This window comes from Spermophilus citellus (genome assembly GCF_964194105.1).
Source record: "Spermophilus citellus genome assembly, chromosome: 3".
NCBI lineage: Eukaryota > Metazoa > Chordata > Mammalia > Rodentia > Sciuridae > Spermophilus > Spermophilus citellus.
This window is the reverse complement of record NC_138184.1, coordinates 228,864,259-228,883,766: the sequence shown is the minus strand read 5'-3', so window position 1 is coordinate 228,883,766 and position 19,508 is coordinate 228,864,259. Positions and strand designations below refer to the sequence as shown.

The following is a 19,508-nucleotide window of genomic DNA, read 5'->3' as shown; positions in this document are numbered from 1 at the left end:
TATGATATGTCAAGAGCTTTGTAATGTTGTGAACAACCAATAAAAAAATAATAAAATTTAAAAAAACATATTAAAAAGATAGTGCACCACGATCAAGTGGTATTCATCCCAGGAATGCAGGGTTGGTTCAATATACAGAAAATAATAAATGTAATATTTACATCAGTAGACTTGAAGACAAGAATCATATGATCATCTCAATAGATGAAGAAAAAGCATTTGACAAAATACAGCACCCCTTCATGTTCAAAACTAGGGATAGTAGGAACATACCTCAACATTGTAAAAGCTATTTATGTTAAACTCAAGACCAATATCATTCTAAATGGGGAAACATTTTCTCTAAGAACTGGAACAAGACAAGGATGCCCTCTTTTGCCATTTCTATTTAATATCCTCCTTGAAATTCTAGCCAGGGTAATTAGAAGAAAGAAATTGAAGGGATATAAATAGGGAAAGAAGAACTCAAACTATTACTATTAGCCAATGGCATGATTCTATATTTAGAAGATCCCAAAATTCCACCAGAAATATTCTGGAACTAATAAATTGACAAAGTATCAGGATATAAAAACAACACCCATAAATCAAATACGTTCCTATACATTAGTGATAAATATACTAGAAGAGAAATTAGGAAAACTACACCATTTACAATAGCCTAAAAAACATTAAAATATTTGGGAATCAATCTAACAAAGAGGTGAAAGACCTCTACAATGAAAACTACAGAACACTAAAGAAAAAAAAATTGAAGAAGATCTTAGAAGATGGAAAAGATCTCCTGTGTTCTTGGATAGGCACAATTAACATTGTTAAAATGGCCATACTACCAAAACTATTAAACAGATTTAATGCAATTCCTATTAAAATTCCAATGACATTCTTCAAAGAACTAGAAAAAGCAATCATGAATTCATTTGGAAAAATAAGAGACCCAGAATAGCCAAAGCAATCCTTAGCAGAAGAGTAAAGCAGGAGGCATCACAATACCAGACCATAAATTATACTACAGAGCAATAATAACAAAAATGGCATGGCATTGGCACCAAAACAGATATGTAGACTAATGGTACAGAATAGAAGACACAGAGAAAAACCCACATAAATACAGTTATCTCATGGTAGACCAAGGTGCAAAAAACATTCACTGGATAAAAGATAGCCTCTTCAACAAATGGTGTTGGGAAAACTGGAAATCCAAAATGAAATTAAGCCCCTGTCTTTCATCATGCACAAAACTCAACTCAAAGTGTATCAAGGACCTTGCAAGAGCAATTAGAAGCAAGAAAGTCAGAGACCCTGTGCCTACTAGAAGGAAAAATAGGCCCAAATCTCCCTCATGTCAGATTAGGCCCCAACTTCCTTAACAAGACTCTGAAAGTGCAAGAAATAAAATCAAGAACCAATAAATGGGATGAATTCAAACTGAAAAGCTTCTTCTCAGCAAAAAAAGAAAAAGAAAAAGAAAAAGAAACAATCGGTGAGGTGAATAGAGAGCCTACAGAAGGGGAGCAAATCTTTACCACACACCATCAGATAGAGAGCTAATCTCCAGGATATATAAAGCACTCAAAAAACTTAACACAAAGAAATAAATAACTCCATCAATAATGGGCTAAGGAACTAAACAGATACTTCTCAGAAGATGATATAATAATTGATCAACAAATATATGAAAACATGTTCATCATCTCTAGCAATTAGAGAAATGCAAATCAAAACGACCCTAAGATATCATCTCACTCCAGTCAGAATGGCAGCTATTATGAGGACAAACAACAATAAGTGTTGGCGAGGATGGGGGAAAAGGCACACTCATACACTGCTGGTGGGACTGCAAATTGGTGCAAACAATCTGGAAATCAGTATGGAGATTCCTTAGAAAACTGGAAGTGGAACCACCATTTGACCCAGCTTCCCACTCCTGGGTTTATACCCAAAGGACTTAAAAACAGCATATACTACAGAGACACAGCCATATCAATGTTTATAGCAGCTCAATTCACAATAGCTAAACTGTGGAACCATCCTAGATGCCCTTCAATAGATGAATGGGTAAAGAAACTGTGGCATATTTACACAATGGAATATTACTCAGCATTAAGAGAGAATAAAATCATGGTATTTGCAGGTAAATGGATAGAGTTGGAGAATATCATGCCAAGTGAAGTTATCCAATCCCCCAAAATCAAAGGCTGAATGTTTTCTCAGATAAGTGGATGCAGATCCATATGGGGGTGGGTGGGGGAGCATGGGAGTGATGGAGGAACTTTGGATAGGGCAAAGGGGAGGGAGTGGAATGGAGGGGGTATGGGGGTAGGAAAGATGGTGGACTGAGATGGACATCATCACCCTTCGTACATGTGTGAAGACACGAATGGTGGGACTCTACTTTGTGCACAACCAGAGAAATAAAAAATGTGCTCTCTAGGTGTACTATGAACTAATATGCATTCTGCTCGCATGTGTAACAAATTAGAACTAATCCCACTCCTTGGTTTATACCCAAAGAACTTAAAATCAACAAACTACAGTAATGCAGCCACATCAATGTTTATGGTAGCTCAATTCATAATTAATTATTTTTAAAAAGAAGAAAAAGTAGGTCCATATCTTGACCATGTTGGCTTAGGACCTGACTTCCTTAACAAGACTTCTAAAGTGCAAGAAGTAAAATAAATAATTATTAAATGGGATTGTATCCAACTAAAAAGCTTGTCCTCAGCAAACAATCAATACTGTGGCGAGAGAGACTATCGAACGGGAGAAAATCTTTACCACATGTACCTCAGATAGAGCATTAATCTCTGGGATATATAAAGGACTCAAAAAATTTACCACCCAAAATCCAAATAACTGAATCTCTACCACGCGGCCTGCGCAGTGGTTTCATTAATGAGGTTCTGGCATTCAGTTAGTTAGAAGAGATCAAAATAAAACACACAGACAGTACCTTATTTTAATGCTAGGTCCGAGACGGCTCGGTCTCCCTGTTTCCCTGCCTCCAGCCGCTCAGCAGGGCAGCGAGGATTACTCTGGGCTAGCAGGAGAGAGAGAGAGCGAACACGCCGGGGATCAGCCTTTTATTTGGGGGAAACAAGAGATTCAGGGGAGAATTCCATCCAATGAAGGTTGAGGGGGGGCTGTACTCCAAGGTCAGGGTCAGTGATTGGGTCTCCAGGGTCAGTGGTTACGCACACCCCCACACGGATGGGCTCTCTCATCAGGAAAGGGTCGGGATAACTCCGACACAGCCAGAGTGCCTCAGGCCCTTAACGGGAGTCACCCAATCACGTGTCAGAATGGCTCCCCACATGAATCAATAAATGGGCAAAGGAATTGAAGACACTTCATGGAAGAATAATTGATCAACAAATATATAAAAAATGTTCAACATCTCTATCAATTAGAGAAAGGCAAATAAAAACTACTCTGAGATTCCATCTCACTACAGTCAGAATGCCAATCGTTAAGAATACAATCAACGATTAGTGTTGGTGAGGATGTGGGGAAAAGGCACACTCATACATTGCTGGTGGGACTGAAAATTGGTGCAACCATTATGGAAAGCAGTAAGGAGATCCCTCAGAAAAGTTGAGATGGAATCACCATTTGGCCCAGCTATTCCACTCCTTGGTTTATACCCAAAGGACTTAAAATTAACATACTACAGTAATGCAGTCACATCAATGTTTATAGTAGCTCAATTTACAATAGCTAAAATATGGAACCAACCTAGGTGCCTTTCAACAGATTAATATATAAAGAAGATGTGGTATATACATTATGGAATATTACTCAGACTTAAAGAAGAATAAAGTTATGGCATTTGCCATAAATGGATGGAACTGGAGAGTATTATGCTAAGAAGTGTAATAAGCCAATCCCCAAAAACGAAAGGTTGAATGTATGATCTGATATGTAATTGACAATAAGGGGGGAGAATAGAGGTATTTTGGACAAGACACAGGAGGGTGAAGGGAGGAGAGGGGGTATGAGGATCGGAAGGATAATAGAATGAATCACCCATTACTACCCTAAGTGCACATAGGATTACATGACCTGTGTAACTCGACATCATGTACAACCAGACAAGTGAGAAGTTATACTCCATTGATGTATAATGTGTCAAAATGCCTTCTATTGTCATGTATGACTAATTAGAATAAAGAATATATTAATCAGGGGCTGGGATTATAGCTCAAGAGTAGAGCGCTTGCCTCGCACATGTGAGGCACTGGGTTTGATCCTCAGCACCACATACAAATAAATAAAATAAATAAAGATATTGTGCCTATCTTAACATATATAAATTAAAAAGTCACAGAGTGGGGAAGGTCAGTGAGGGTGCAGACGGGGCAAATGACCAGATGTTGTCACTGTCAGAGCTGGGGTGTGGCTGCCTGGGGGTCCATCCCTCCATTCTCTAATTTAAAAAATGAGTTCGTTTATTTAAAAAGTAAAAAATAAAGGCCAACGGGATATCCAAAAGATGCTATAAGCTACGAAGTTGGAACGGTGCAGGGAGAGGTCCGTGATGCTCGGCTCCCCCTGCACTCCAGCACCAGGCCGCGGCTCCCGTGGCCCACGGGGGGGGGGGGGGCAGTTAGAGACTGTGCCCACTGGCACACGGGCTCACCTCCTGCTCACGGCAGTGAAGTTGGCTAGTGTAGTGAACAGGAAGCCCCAGGCTCCGGGAACAGCCCCTGCAGCCTACGGACACCGTGGGCACAGAGGGCAGAGATGTGCATTGAGCGCCCCACACGATTGGGATCTGCTGCTTGTGTCCACGGGCGCGGGCTCAGAGACCTACAGAAGACCTGCTTTACCCCGTCTCCTCCAACCTGTGGCAGCTTCCTGCCCAACCCATGGGCCTGCTCTTCCTTTCCCAGAGCCCCAAGTTTGTCAAGGGATTCAGCAGGTCCAGAGCAAAACACTGTCCTCCCTGACCGCCACAGGGTCAGAGGGGCGGTCCCTCCACCAAGCTCCGGCCCTAGATGGACAGGGAGGGTCTGACCTGTCACTGTCGGTACACGAAGCTGCTGCTTTCTGCCTCTGCGGAGGAGCGTCCCAGGTGGCCGAGGAAGCAGAGGGCCTGGCTCAGTGGTCTTCAGGCAGGTGACACGTGCTGGGTGAGCGCTCTGCCGCTGCCCTGCCACGGCCCAGGCAGGCTGTGTTTGAGAAAAGCCCGTGGGGTTTCAGTGCCCTCACTGTTGCCAGTGCTGCGAGGTGGGTGGCTGTGTCTGCGGGTGGTGACCTTGTGAGGCAGCCCTGGTCCTGGGCTAGAGGAGGAGCACACTTGGCTCCCGTCCCTCCCAGGTGTGGAGCTGGACGGCGCTCTAGCTGAGGTGACCCTCAGCGGGAGGCGGGACCACAAGATCACGAAGGTTCTCCCGGCTGTCCCCGGGCGTGGCCCACGGTGCACATGGTGGCAGGCTTGCCTCCTCCAGACTCCAGAGGGCTCCTGGTGCACCCCCACAGCTCCACCGGGAGAAGGACCCAGGGGGCGCCCTCCTAGTAGACGGATCCAGCTTCTCCCCCAATCTCTGAGCATCAGGCAGGCTAAATAACAGACCCCAAAGTTCTCGAGCTGTGATCCACCCCAGGCCTTCAGAGCGGGGCCGGCTTCATTTTTAACTTCAAGGTGACATGAAGGATGACTTCTCTTCTGTTCCCAGTGCCGCCTTTTTGAGTTGAGGGGAACAGCGCTGGGCCTTTCTTGCTTGCTCTCGGGGATGCTGATGACGGATCAGAGCCGGATGGAGTCTTTTCCTCTTGATACAGAGGCTGCCTGGAGAGGCTCCCAGCAGAGACGCAGCTCTGTTCCAGGCCCAAATGATCCTGACTTTCCTGCTGGGTCTGTCCACGTGCACATTGTCCTCCGAGCTCAGGCTGTGGAAGACACCCTCCTGGATGGGACGGTCTAAATGTACGAGCCTTGATGACGGGAGATTCTCATACAGCAAACCCTCCCATCTCCGGGCTCACGTCGTCCCTTCTGGGTCAAGCTAATTATATCAAGTGAATTCTTAAGGCCTAAAATGTTCACGGCATCTTCATTCTGCTTCTCAAAAATTAATTCACCTTTTAGACTGGAGATTTGCAGGCTCAGATTCTGAGAAGAAGGATCATGTTTAGTGCATTTAAGAGGCTTACTTACCTTTGTATTTATCCTGAAATGAGTTCGGTTCACCAGTGTTTATGCCGGAGAGAAAAAAGTCTTCAAAACAAATCATGGGGATCTCATTAAAAATTAAGATATATAATCTCTGTAAAATCCCCACCTCGGAAGAGATTCTTCTAATGAGTACCTGAGCCTGTGCCTGGTAAATCACCCAGTACTAGTGGCTGCTCCAGGTGGGGAACCCAACCCTGTTGAAACCCAGAGACCACCACGGGCTCCCGCTGCTCAGAAGAGTCCATCAGCCTCAACCCACACGCAGGTCTCATCTCCCAGCCTCCCCAGTGTTCCGTCCTTAAGCCAAATGAGCATTTGGAGCTTATTTGAGAGGCCTCAGCTCTTGCCCTTTTTAGGTTCTAAGATATATTTTAAAATTCCTGCTCCTTCCTGATGCCACCAACCAGTTTAACTTGGCAAGGTCCTATGCACCAGTGTCACTTTAATTCAAGTACCACTGCTCAGAGCTTGCAGGAGAATGAGTGGCATTGCTGCATCCGCCCACCCCTCTGTCCTGGGACGCCCTCGTGGTTCACTGTGACATTTAAGCATTTACCTGACCTTCTCCCTAACCGAAAGGTGAGGACATTTTAAATAACTGACTGAATGATCAAAAGGATGGACTTGAGTGACGTGGAGAAGCCGGCGATGGGAAGTAACCTGGGCAGGCACCTCAGGCCTGGTGTGGAGACGTGGATGAGCTGCCCAGCTTCCCTCCTCTTACACACCAAGTCCAGTTGATGAGGCACCAATAAAATCAATACTGTGGCCTTTGAACCAAGAGGAGAATGTTCTCTAATCTCCTAGGGAAACGTATTATGAAAGTTGGCATCTGAGTTCCTTCTGAAACGTAGGGAGGAAGACAAATTCAGGAATACACCTGGCTCAGAGAACCGCCATCTCAGATTCTAAGGTCCTTGGGGGCCAAGGTCATCTGGGTAGTGGCCTTGGTGAGCTTTACTAATATTGGACTGAAGTTTACCCACACGGGTCTTTTAATAAAGAAGAATCGGCACCGTTCCCCCGTCTTTCACCCGTCTGCTCTCTCCAGCTGAGTAATGCGTCTGACTGTCAGACGGTCCTCATGCTTCTTGGCTTAGCTCATATTCTACAAGTCTCTGGAAATGTCCAGCAGGTCCATTTTGCCACAGACCTATCAAGCGGCCGGTTTAGGTGGATTCATGGCCCATCTTGCTCACACATTAGAGAAAGCCAAGTCCTGTAAACGAGGCTCAGGATTCACGCATGATCTACGTGCAGTCTCCGGAGTGCGCTCTCTGTCCTGAATTCTTTACAAATTAGAGCCCAGCACACATTTCAAGAAAGCCAAGTAACAGGCAACTTAGTGCATACAACCCTTTCCAGGGATATCAAAATTGTATTCTTTATCTCAGAAGATGTCATTTGAAGTAATTTCCTGGCCTCTCTAGGCATTCCAAGGAGAGAACAATTCTATTTTAGAACAAAATAAATCCAAATGTTTTTGTTCAGCCATCCGCATCTTTACATCCAACCACAGGTACCAATCCTCAATCGTCTGTATCCATTTAAATAAAATGTCCCTGGTGGCCTTCCCTAGGTGCATGGGTTCACCTGGCCAGGTCCTCAGGGTCACGGAACCCCAGGAAGTTGCAGGTCTGAGCTTCGGGATGACAGAGAATCGGGATCACGTCATCCTTTTGTCAATCATATGGCCCTCTTTGCAAAAGTCATGGTTTACCCAAAGCACCCAGGGCCTTGGAAACTCCTTGAAGGGCGAGCCTGGAGGGGTGGGCTCTGCCTCACCTGGCTGTGCCACTGACCTAGTCACCCCCAGGTGGAGCACCCCCTTAGGCCACCCCCCAGTGCCCCATGGCAGTCTCTGTTCCAACTTCCAGGCTGCTTCCCTTGGTCCCAGTCAATGAGAAGCTCCACCTTCTGAAGGAGCCTCAGGGTTGACCTGTGGACAGGCCACTGAGCTTGGTGAAGAAAACGGGCAGAGGCCTCCCTGGGTTCCACTGGCTGTGTCCCTGTCTGGGCCACTGTTTTGTGCTGGGCAGTCAGAATAGATCTGAGTCCTTAGGTGAGGTTCTGCAGCTGATCTTCAGCTGAGGTTGATTCTTCTTAAATCCTCAGATGCACAGGGAAAAGGGACCCAAGGACTTCCTCCCAGATGGAGAAAACCACTTCCGGGGCAGCAGGTAGGGTCCACATGTGAGTCTGGAGACAGAAAACCAGCCGGGAGACCTGGGGAGACCTGGGGATCCTCCTTAGCACCAGCTTCCTCATGCAGATGGAGAGACACCAGCCAAAGGAAGGGGCTAGTGCACGTACCAGGGCGGGTGCAGTAGCCAGCGGGAGGGAGCGGGTATGAGCTGGGCAGCAGAGGGGATCCCGGAGGGGGAGGCCTCCTGGGACAGCTTCAGGCCTCTGACACTCCTACCTACACCTGGGTCATGGGCGACATCTGTTTTACTAACTTCTCTTCGTCCTACTTGTTGGAATCTTATATTGCTATCTGAAGATTGCAGGGACTTGGCCCAAATTCTTTCTGGAACAGAGTGTAATCATTTCACTAAAAATGGCACTGTGCTTGGTGTTACAGACATAGCCCCCGGCACTACAGGGCAAATAAACACCAACTGGCGCCTTCTAGTTAGCACTTAAAATACGCCCTGTGTTGTACATTCAAGGTACAAACTGTGCTGTGCACGTCTTTGTGAGCACAAGGCGTGCAGGGTACCAGAGCTCTGGGCCTAAGCTCTAGGGCATCTTTAGCAATATTGAAAAAGCAAGCTAAAGACAGTTGGAGGACGCTACTTCACCTAGTTACGTTGCTTTATGTTTTAGATCTATACAGAAGCAAGCCTTATCTGGTCCCATGATAAAATCCTTGAGTTACTGGGCAACAAAACCCACTTCAACACAAGACGTTCCTCTCCCAGGTGGGAAGTCATGAAGACAGGAGCAGGCTCCGCAGGGTCACGAGGAAGCAGAGCACTGGAGCTGGCTGCACTCTGCTTGGGGCCCCTGTGACAACCCTCCTCTATGCCCGGGACCTCCTTCCCCACTTAGCAGAAGTGGGTAAATGGCTGTAGCCGGTGGGGCTGGTGTCACACCCAAGCTTTCCATAAGGACCAGACAACGGCGTGCTTCCTGCCCCTTCTTCTCTCCCACTCAGCAAATGTGCGTGTTGGGTGGTGGGTGGGGCCCGGGGGGGTCTCTGCTCTTTCCGCCCGTCCCAGTCCATTCAGGAGTGAGGAGGCAAGGCCTGCGGACAGGTCTGAGGCCCTTGGAGCAGAGAGAAGGTGGGAAGCCGCAGGGACACAGAGAGTCAAACTGCAGCGGAAACTTTTAGTTTTTATTCTGCTGTGGCTTTTCTTGGGTGCCATCCAATTCCTTCTAGACCAGCCGTAGGATCTGGCTGCCAGCTGCTCAGAAGGGCTCCAGGGGGCTAATGGGGCTGCTCCTAGTGTCCATCGCCGCTGAATGGGCAGGCTCTGGTTTTCTTTCCTCCGACTGGTTTGTATTTAATTGTACTCGTGAGATCGTGGCCCAACCTTAAGTTCCCCAAAGCTGGCCACTTGGTTAAAGGATGAATACGGGAACTTAGGTCAGGAAGAACCCATTTCAGTGGGTGACACCGTGGAGAAGGAAGCAGGAAGGAGCATCCTCTGGAGGGGGGACTCTACCATGTTGCCTTCCACTCCTGATGCAGCCCGAGGCCGGGTCTCAGGGAGCACAGCCTCCTGCCCCCTCTGCTCACTGTGCCCCCGAGGCCCTCTAGGTGCTCGGTGCAGTCCGGGGCCTCATTAGGGAGACGATTTGCACATAACCAGGACCTGAATGGGTCTGAAAGGCTCATTCCCAACCTCTGGATGGCACTCTGTAAACTGTGCTCCCAGCGGAGAGACATTTGCAGACACTGGTCCCCTGGAATCCCAGGCTGAGGATTATCACCCCCCAAGCACCTCACGTGATGGACAGAAAGGCCACCAGCAAAGTGTGGATCAGACCCCGAACTCAATGAATCCTCTGAATCATGGTGCAGCCCAGTGCTGCGAGAAGGCACCTCACCGACTTCCCGGGGCTGGTCTTTGTGACACAGCTGCACTGAGGACAGCATCTGGGGCCCCGGGGTGTTGGGATGGGCTGGGACGCTGAGATAAAAATAAGTCAAAAGCAGCAAAAATAAGCATCAGCATCTAGTGGCAAAGCCAACCACACTCCATCTGGCTGTCCTTGGGGCCTTGGGGACCACGGAGCTGCCCTCACCACGGCCCGGAGGAGATGCACAGCAAGGGGGCTGGGCTGGCCCGGGCAGCACCCAGTGACACCACCCTTGTCTCATCCTCCAGGGACAATTCCAGATCCCCAGAGCACACTAAAGGTCAACCCTCACAACCAGAAAGCCTGCCACTGAGCTTCAGGCGGATCCTCAACCTGCCCGTTGAGGAGGCAGAGGCAAAGCCTAGGGAGTGTGCCAGCCGGGGGGTTGTGACACACACGTGAGGCCACCTGGGGGGTTGGAACACACACGTGAGGCCACCTGGGGGGTTGTGACACACACGTGAGGCCACCTGGGGGGTTGTGACACACACGTGAGGCCACCTGGGGGGTTGGAACACACACGTGAGGCCAGCCAGGGGGTTGTGACACACACGTGAGGCCAGCCGGGGGGTTGGGACACCCACGTGAGGCCAGCCAGGGGGTTGTGACACACACGTGAGGCCAGCCGGGGGGTTGGGACACCCACGTGAGGCCACCTGGGGGGTTGGAACACACACGTGAGGCCACCTGGGGGATTGGGACACCCACATGAGGCCACCTGGGGGGTTGGGACACCCACGTGAGGCCACCTGGGGGATTGGGACACACATGTGAGGCCACCTGGGGGGTTGGGACACCCACGTGAGGCCACCTGGGGGGTTGGGACACACACGTGAGGCCAGCCAGGGGGTTGGGACACACACGTGAGGCCACCTGGGGGGTTGTGACACCCACGTGAGGCCAGCCGGGGGGTTGGGACACCCACGTGAGGCCAGCCGGGGGGTTGGGACACCCACGTGAGGCCACCTGGGGGTCGGGACACCCACGTGAGGTGATGAACTTTGAGGAGGAGAGGGTTACCTTGGCTCATGGTTTCAGCCCATGATCAATCAGCCCAGTTGCTCGTGGCCTCTGGGGTGTGGGTGGGGGTGACAGGGTGGAAGTGTGTGGCACAGCAGAGCAGGACACTGAGGGCTTGCCCTCCTGCTGAGCCCCAGCCCTTAAGGTTCAGGCACCTCCCAACCGTGCCAAGGGCTGGTGACAAAGCTCCTCCACACGGGCCTTCGGGGACACTTCTCCAAACCACAGCAGGGTAGTTCTGCCACCACTAGCTGTGTGACCTGGGGAAAGCGTCTTGCCACTTCTGACTCTAGGCACCGTCATGCCTGATGCCCGTGTCAACAGGAAGACTGTCCCCGTCACCTTCTGCCCTCTGTTCCACTCTCCTGCTTTGGGTACAGACGGACGCCCTCGCTGAACACGGTCTGAGAAGCTGGGGAAGTGTCCCACTCACTGGCTCCTTGCCCACGGAGGGTAGGGTCACAGGTGTGTGCTGGTTTGGGGAAACTCCTTGAGCTTCCGCTCACTGTCAGGAAAGGACGGAGGGCGCCCTGGCAGGAGCTCTGGGAGGCCGCTCCCACCTGCCTGGGGCTGGCTCTGGTGTCCCGCCCCGTTTCACCTGGAGGGAGATGATATAGGATCTGCTCGGCATCCAAAGGAAAACTCCCGAGGCTGCAATTCTGGTCCTGTGCTCTCCTGCCCCAACGGCAAGACGAATGCCATTTCAGCTACTGTCACCAGGCCCAGCCAGTCCACCTGGTGCTTGGGAAGGCCTCCCCAGAAGCTGCTGAGCTCACAGAGGGCAGAGGACGATGGCTATCAGAACCAGGCAAGGGTCCCGAAGCCCTGGACGTGTGGACACGAGTCACGGCACCGGTGACAGCAACCTGGACGTGTTCCACGTCCCTGGGCTGGTGTCATCGCTGCTGGTCACCGGCTGGAGCAGTGGGACTCCTGAGAGCAACAGCAGAACGAGCCCATGCAGGTCTGCAGACCTGGGCAGGAAGAGCGGGAGGCGGGAGGGACAGGGGTCTGACCCCCGCTGCCACGTCCCCCTGGGTATGCGCTGACAGCCTGTGACCTTTCACCAAAGCCTGCCCTGAGCACCATTATTGTGTAGAGTGTTCTGGAGGATAGAGATGTGACCACGTCCACTCAAGGTGGAGACCAGACAGAACTGTGTCAAGAAGGGGTGTAGGTGCAGGAGGGACAAAGCGGGTCACAGGCGGAGAGGAGGAACAGCAGAGTGTCCTCCGCAGGTGGAGTCCTGTTTGTTTCTGGTGGACACCCTGCTGGAGGATTCAGGGCTGTTGGACCTCGGGTCCTCACGTCCCTCTCAGGGTGGTTTTGCACACACAGGTGAGAGCGTGCCCTGCAGAACTGCATCACGTCCAGTAGGCGGCCATTAAGTGACCAGGGTAAAACTCACCATGGGGAGCAGGTCTCACCATCTATTAGAAGACGCCAGTTAAACCAAGAGAATAAACTCAGACGTCTATCTATCAATATAATCTCTGAGAGCGCCAAGAGTTGGACGAATGGAGAACCTGGTGGGCCCTCATCAGCCGTGAGCTCAGGTGCTCTGAGTCACCTTCCCTGGGGACACGCCTGCCCACCGGCCGAGTCAGTCGTCCAGTCAATCAATGCCCCTTAGGACTTCATGACGTGCCAGGCACCCTGGCCTAGGAGGGAAGATGATAATCACTATGATGTGGTGGTGGCCCCAAGAAGCCTGCGGTCAGGGGGGCGGAGGCCAAGGACACCAGGCAGGTGCTCTGCAGGTGGAAGGTGATGGCCGCAGGGATCATGCTCAGGTATGGAGCGCTCCAGCCACTCTCTATCCATTAAGAGGGGACCCGTGTTTGAGAGTGCCCATGGTAGTTAACCAGGCTCTAGCAGAACTCCCTGGTCGAGGACTGACAGAGCAGCGGGTGTGGGGGTCGCTGTGTGGAAGGACAGGAGGCTCTAGTCAGCAGGGCTTCCTGGGCGGCTTCACAAGGATCCCTCCAGGAAGGGACCAGAGTCTCTCCCTCAGGCCAAACAGGCCCTTATGCTGGGGCTCACCTGGGTTCTCAGACTCTTTTACTAAAACGCTGCTAACTGTGGATGGGTCTGTGGCTGCTGGGGCAGAAACCCTCCTGCCAGCATCTGCGGGCAGGGGACCCCTGCCCGGGGCCTGGATCTCACCTCGAGGAAAGACCTGGTGTCCCCCAACGCCAGGCCTGCAGGCCCATCATGCCCACCTGCCCCTTCAGGTAGGAAAAATGGGGGTGGGTACCATGGGGGTCCACAGGGAAATCCTTAAGGAGACTTGGAGCTCTTGAGACAACCATTTAACATCCCGGGAAATACCTGTCTCCTCCCTGAGAAGGAAAACAACATGGAAATCTCATCTATGATCCTCCTCCTTAAGAAAATGAAACACGAATCACACACACAAACATAGGGGCTCATGCTGATCACCATGGATGCAAAGACAAGACAAGTCTGTCGTTTTATAACAAAACAGCGTCGGCCAGCTCGGAACTGGATTCAACGGAGACGGAAGCAGCCCCTGCACACAGAAATCGCTGGGGAGGCTGGCTTAAGCCGGCAGAGACCCGAGTCCCCGGGTCATGAATGCAATAGTCCCAGTAGCAGGGCCAGCGTCATGCCGTCCCTCAGGGGCTCTGGAGTCCTGCTCGTGTGGCAGCCTGCAACACCTCAGGCAGGAGCAGGGGCGGGAGAAGGGCCCTGGCACTACCCTGCCTGAGGCTCACTCGCTGCCCAGAGTGAGGACATGCCTCCCTCCTCCGTGGGTTGGTGGCCTTGGTCCTGGTCAGGCTGATGCCCTGACTGAATTTCAGAGTTCAAGTTTGGACCAAGCCATGAAGAATAAGCAAGTTTCTGAGTAGAAGTGTTAAATAGAGGCATTTTCAGAGAAAGAGGGTGGAGACAGAGGCAGTCAGCTTCCAAGGGTCCTGGTCTGGCCAGGGACACACAGGCAGAGGTCAGGGTCCTGAGGGAAACAGTGGGACAGGACCCAGGGAGACACATGAGTCCTACAGCGCTGGTGCCTAGGAAATGGGACTTAGCCTCTTGGATCAATGGCTTCCTTATTTATAAATAAATATAAAAGCCTCCCTCTCCGAGTGTTGCTAAAGACTGGGACAGCGTCACCAAGGTATGTGGCGTAGCTTTGTTATTTCTGCCACCACAGCTGTTGACTGGCTTTGGGGCCACCAAGTGCCACTATTTTTGCATATTTCCTGTTGGTACTATGGAGACTCCAGTAGGAAACCCCGGAAGGAGGTTAAGCAGAAGGCAGCTTGGGCTCTGTGGAGGTGCTCAGGATGAGCCAGGAAGGCAGGGGACCAGCCTGAGCTCGGGGGCCAAGGTGGGCAGCTTCTGCTGCACTCCAACAGGCGGGGGAGATCGGCCTCCTGATGCCAGACTGGGGACGGTCCCCCCCCCCCCCAAGGAGACGTGGGGTCTGGAAGACGGCAACAGGAGAGACAGCAGGGATTGGCAGTGTGCACAGACAAGACTATAACTTCTCCGGTTTCTCTCTCAAGGGCTTCGCCAAGGCAGAACAATGTGCATTCTGCACAGTGACTTAGGTGATCCCTCCTACCATCTCCATCTGCTCAGGAGCCATGAGGGCCACTTATTCCTGTGGAACCCGCCCTTTCTGCACACCACCCGCGGTCACCACAGCACCAGATGGCCTCTAGGGAAACATCTTCACTTTACCCTTGAAGGCTCAATGCACCAATAAAAAACTGCGGCCTCCAAAATAGCAGTAGAAAAACCCAAACATTTTAAACTCAAATTCCCCCTTTACTGAGCCCCACAGTTTTGTTTAAAAAAATACTGTTTTTTCAAAATAACAAAAGAGAATAAAGCAAATCAAGTTGGTTTGAACCCTGTGCACTAACTCCAATTTTATCTTCTAAAACATACACTTTCCAGTATCAACCAGCCAGCTGATATTTCCCTACATTCAAAGGAAGCAATTTTCTCCAATTTTACAGTCTCTCCAGTCCTGCATCCTGAGACTCGGATGGCTCTGTGCTAACAAGTGGGGGCTGATGAGAAATGAGGTGACACACAGACGGCGGGTCTGGGCCAACACAGGGCTCCCAGCGCCAGGTCTGGGCCAACACAGGGCTCCCAGCGCCAGGTCTGGGCCAGCACAGGGCTCCCAGCGCGTTGGGACTCCAGTTGAACAGGCTGCAGGGAGGAGGTGGGCCGGGAGGGGCCCTGAGGCTGGGCCCTGCCTGGGGCTGGAGGCGAGCTAATCAGCGTGTGTCCGCCAGGCAGCCCAGAGATACTGAGGGAGAGGAGGGGCAGTCTCCTGAAGGATGCAGGTGGTCCAGCCCGCTGGGAGCCCAGGGCGTGGGGCTTATCAGGTTCTCCAAGGTTGGGCCCAGCCTGCCTTCCTAACGGCAGAAGCAGAAGACTTTGCTGGGGTGTCACCCAGAGGCCTCCCTAGGTGGCTGCGGCAGCTACCTAAGCAAGTCACGGGTCCTATTAACGCGAAGGAGATTGGTGCTGTGGCTCAGGGCGGAAAGAGAAAGGAAAGCTCTTTCCCTCTTTCTAGGAACAGCTTTCTCCCTATTGTGGCCCGTGACAGGGTTAATAAGCGATCTCTGCCGTATAAGTAGTCAGGTTATGGACGTTAATGATGAAAACAGGGGGTTTTCCTATTGGCAGACACAGGGGGCTGTGGGCAGGGCAGTTCTTCTGAGTTTCTTGCTGAGGGAAAGCTGAGACTCGGATTCGGAGATAGAAAGGTTGAGCTGTGATGTCTGTGGGACAGTCGGGAAGCTGGGGAGGGCGGCCTGGTCTGCAGACGCCCAGTTAGACGTCAGAATGGGAGCCCGTCCAAGACCAGGAGACTGAGAGCCAGAGGGCGGACAGAAGGGGGGACGACGGAGCCCGAGGCCCAGGCCACCAACATGAGCAGAGCAGGACAAGGGGAGCCAGCCGCAGGGCCTGCGAGGGTCCACCAGGACTCAGAGACAGAACCTGGGATGCGAGGCCTCAAGCCACCAGAGAACGGTTGTGAAGGGGACAGGGGAATCGTTTCCTCCAGTGCTGCTGGTGCTCAACTAGGAGGTCTGAGAAATGACCACTGAACCCGGCCACCTGGGGGATAGCCAGGATTCCAGTGAGGGGGGTTTCAGGGAGGCCTGACTGGAGTGGCTTAAAGGGAAGAGGAGATGAGTGGGGAGGCCAGGACAGGCAACCGCTTCAAGCTGCCAAAGGGAGCAGAGGGGGCAGGCAGAGCCTGGTGGGAACCGCACTCAGCTGGGGTGTGTGTTTAAGGTAAGAGAAATGGGAGCATGCTTCTTTCAAATCACCATAATCTAGGTGGTGCCTGTAATCCTAGCAACTTGGGAGGCTGAGGCAGGAGGCTCACAAGTTCAAGGCCAGCCTCATCAACTTAATGAGACCCTATCTCAAAAAATAAACAAATAAAAGGGCTGGGGATGTAGGTTAGTAGTAGAGCCCCCCTGGGTTCAATTGCCAGCACTGGAGGAAATAATCTAATACAGAGCAAAAAATAATAATAGAAACGTTTAGGAATTCTGGGGAGAAAGTGAAGCCAGTTCACCTGGGGTTCCCCAGATGCAGCAGGTGGGGGCAGGCCACCCATGGCTGCGGCTGGGCAGGTGGCAGGAGGGAGAGATGGAGGGGTGGGCTGGGGGTTCCCGAGCTCTTTTCTGGTAGGTTCAGCTGGGAGGAGGCTGAGAGGGGGACAGGGAGTGCTGGCAGTGTTCGGATCTCCAGAGGCCTTCTCTGTAGGCCCCAGGGCTGTGGCCACCGCGTGAGGGGAGTCTACAGGGTTTCAGGTCGTTAAAGAATTTAAAGGCTTGCTGTGCCAATCAATTTCAGAAGATGCAGATTTAACAAATGAGCCCATCATATTAAGATGAGGGAGGGGCTCTTAACTCAGCCCAACACAGGGGCCCCTGGTGAACAAAGTGTGTCTGGACCAGTAACCCCAAGACGAAACCCAGGCTGCCCCTGTTCAAGGTGGTGGTGGACACACACTGAAGACATCGTCCTCTCTGCAATGATTGCTGGGTTTCCTTGGCCACTTGGGATTTGCTGCTGGTGTGGGCATCAGAGGGGCACGGAGAGTAAAAAGGAGGTACTGGGTGGCGATATTCTGGGATGCTCACACCCTTAATCTTGGTTCTCACATGAGGTAGCTAGTGGGGCGGCAAAAGGAACTGGCTGGGGAAGGGAGGCCCAATTCCACCAATGTACATAGTTCACAGACTGAGACTGGGTTCAAGTCCGATTCTGTGACTTTCCAACTGTGTGACGTTGACCAAGTTCTGGAAGCACTGCAGCCTCCACTTCCTGTACAATGGGATAAGGGTAGTAGTGAGAACTAAATGACCTTGTGTACAAAAAGGGCTTAGCCTAGAGGTGGGGCACGGCCCACAGCAGATGGTACGGATGATGGTGACAATGACGATGGGGAAGAGGGTTACTTCATTTACCTTAAACCACTGCGCTCGGCAAGGAGGAAGAGATGGAATGCTCAGGAGGAGGGATGAGTGAAAGAAAAATCGGGGAGTGGGGAAAGGAGACCCATTTATCTCGGATACTTTCCAAAGGGGTTACTCTTTGGAAAGGCCAGGCCTCTGGTTCCTTCATAGCAAACTTCACCGCACTGTGTACTTTAAAAAGGAAGAGCCATCCTGAGGAAGCCCCGGACATGGCAGGTTCTCCACGGGGAAGTTCGGGGGCTGTGTCCCGGGTCTGACCTGCCCAGACAGGCAGGCTGGGCACTCTGCGGGCACGTGGGCTCGGACTATTGCTGCTATTAACCCCCAACTCTGGAGGTAGAAGGGAATTCTGCTGGCTCCCTCCAGAGCCAGGGCACCTCTGGGCCAGGTCCATCACTCACTCATGAAACACAAGCCTCTTGTACGGTTAACGGTGCCCACCCGGGAGGGCACGCCTCTGTCCTGGGCCTCCACACCTCTGCCTGTGGGTTTTGTGCTGGGTTTTGTTTTGTTTTTCATATAGAGGGTTGATTTAGGCCAAGTCTGAAACCATGTGATTCCAATAAAAAATACAGAGCTGGGTTGCATGGGCCCCTGTGGATCTGCCCGGCCTCCTGCAGCCGCCTGACCCTGGGGCCTGGCTGTCGGCCTCATTTCTGGCCCTGGTTTCCCCCAGTCTGCTTCGCCGCCCACTTTGGTTTCGTTGTTCTCTTAGCCCTGGGCGTCGTCTCTCAGCCCCCCTGGGCCTCCTCGTCACGGGGGCCAGCTTTCCAGACTTTGGCTTTACCGGGGTCTGCTCTCAGCTTCTCCAGCCAGGCTGACCACTCTTCAGCTCACGCTGTCCCTGAAAGGCCTTCTCAGGAAGAATGGGATCTCGCTCTCCTGCCTCCTGCACGTGAGATCACACGGCTGCTCCAGAACGCGACTTCTGGCTCCTTCAGGACAGTGACCACATTTCATTCCCAAGACCTGGCCCAGGGCCTGCCCCAGATGCTCCAGGTGCCTGTGCTGCCGGCAACACAGCATACAGTGGGCGCCAAGCCAGGGCTCCTCACCACGGACCCCTTTGCTCGCCCCATTGGGCTCTCTGGGTGCTCACCCACATTCACGACCCTTGGCTCTCATTTCTCCTGGTTTTGTAGAATACATTCCTTCCAAGAGCCACCTGTTCTTTCAAGCTAAATTAGCTCATCCAAGGGTCAGAATGGACACTGAGTCGTCCTAGAGGACAAAAGAGGAGCAATAACTACGTGGGAGGCTGAGGCCAAGAGGCTTCACTAACTAACTTTCAGAGTCTGGGGGCATGAGGAACGTTTTAGAGGCACTTTGACAGCACAACACACAAGCACACGAGTCACTCTCCCAGAGAGTACAGGGAAAGAGAGCAAAACTGCCAGTCCAGGAGGTGGACTTCTAACCACAGATGCACTGCTAACCCACTGCGTGACCTTGGACTAGCGACTTGCCCTCTCTGGACCTTATTCATTCTGAAAGTAAGGAAGTAGACTAGGCATTGAACACTACCTTGGGAAGCTGTGCCAACCCGAGGGTTAACTCTCACGGGTCAACTCCACCGAATGCTAACAACAGCCCTGGAGATAACAGGTGAGGCGCAGCCGGGAGGGTGAACAGGCATCGACATCTGGCTCCCATGGATGCAATCGCCCGGTTTCAGGCCCAGATAGGGGAGAAAGGTCATGTCCGATTCCAGCCAAAGATGAACATGTTGCTTT

The 19,508-nt window shown here is 51.8% G+C and overlaps 1 protein-coding gene across 3 annotated transcripts in view; it reads right to left on the bottom strand.

The window, feature by feature from the left end:
• Positions 1-19,508, bottom strand: part of DPP6 (dipeptidyl peptidase like 6) — a gene marked incomplete at its 5' end in the record, with an annotated part of 757,264 nt that overhangs the window by 283,002 nt on the left and 454,754 nt on the right. The gene's annotated exons all lie outside the window — the stretch shown is intronic.